The sequence below is a fragment of the Cupressus sempervirens genome, chromosome 2, assembly GCF_028749045.1.
Source record: "Cupressus sempervirens isolate cs-2001-9-10 chromosome 2, ASM2874904v1, whole genome shotgun sequence".
Taxonomy (NCBI): Eukaryota; Viridiplantae; Streptophyta; class Pinopsida; order Cupressales; family Cupressaceae; genus Cupressus; species Cupressus sempervirens.
In genome coordinates this window covers 538,967,056-538,968,288 of record NC_143119.1, presented here as the reverse complement: position 1 = coordinate 538,968,288, position 1,233 = coordinate 538,967,056, and positions in this window count along the sequence as shown.

Below are 1,233 nucleotides of genomic sequence, written 5' to 3'. Positions count from 1 at the left end.
ACTCGCCGAGTCACCTCATGAAGTTGACTCTTTAAGTGCGCTCACCAAGTCATCTCACCAAGTCGACTCACCATCTCACCTCGATAAGTTGGCTTGCCGAGTTACCCCACCAAGTCGTCGCCTCTTTAAGCCAGGCTCACCGTGTTAGCTCGTCAGGTCGGCTCACCAAGTCGACTAATCAAGTAGGCCCACCAAGTCGCCTCAAGGATAGCTCCTCACCATGAGTTGCCTCACCATGTTGACTCAATGAGTCACCTCACCATGTTGACTCTTTGAGCCCGCTCGCCAGGTCGCCTCACCAAGTCGACTCGAGTACGTTGCTAAGTCGACTCTTTAAGTTCGCTCGCCAGGTCGACTCGCCAAGTCAGCTCACCATGTCATCTCAACGAACAAACTCGCCGAGTTGCCTCACCACGTCGGCTCTCTAATACCACTCGCCAAGTCGCCCCACCAACTTGCCCCGTTAGGTCCACTCACCACGTCTCCCCGTTAGGCCCACTCTGACCAAGTGGATTCTTTAAGTCTGCTCATAAAGTCAAGCCACCAAGTACTCTCACCAAGTCAACTCTTTAAGTCCTTTCATCGAGTCACCCCACCAAGTACTCTCACCAAGTCAACTCTTTAGGTCCGTTCATAGAATCACCCCACCAAGTCGACCCTTCAAGTGCGTTCATTAAGTCACCCCACCAAGTCGACTCTTTAAGTTCATTCATCAAGTCACCCCGCCAGGTCAGCCCACAAATTACTCTCACCAAGTCGACTCTTTAAGTTCATTCATCAAGTCAGCCCGCCAGGTCGGCCCACCAAGTGGACTCTTTAAGTTCGTTCATGAAGTCACTCTGCCAAGTCGGCCCACCAGGTCGACTCTGTAAGTTTGTTTATCAAGTCACCCCGCCAGGTCAGCCCACCAACTACTCTCACCAAGTCGACTCTTTAAGTTTGCTCACCAAGTCACCCCGCCAGGTCGGTCCACCAAGTACTCTCACCAGGTCGACTCTTTAGGTTTGTTCATCAGGGCACCCCACCGAGTACTCTAACCAAGTTGACTCTTTAAGTTCGTTCATCAAGTCGCCCCGCCAGGTCGGCCCACCAAGTCGACCCTTTAAGTTCGGTCATCAACTCACCCCGCCAGGTCGGCCCACCAAGTACTCTCACAAAGTCGAATCTTTAGGTTCATTCATCAATTCACCCCGCCAGCTTGGCCCACCAAGTTCTCTCACTGGGTCGACTCTT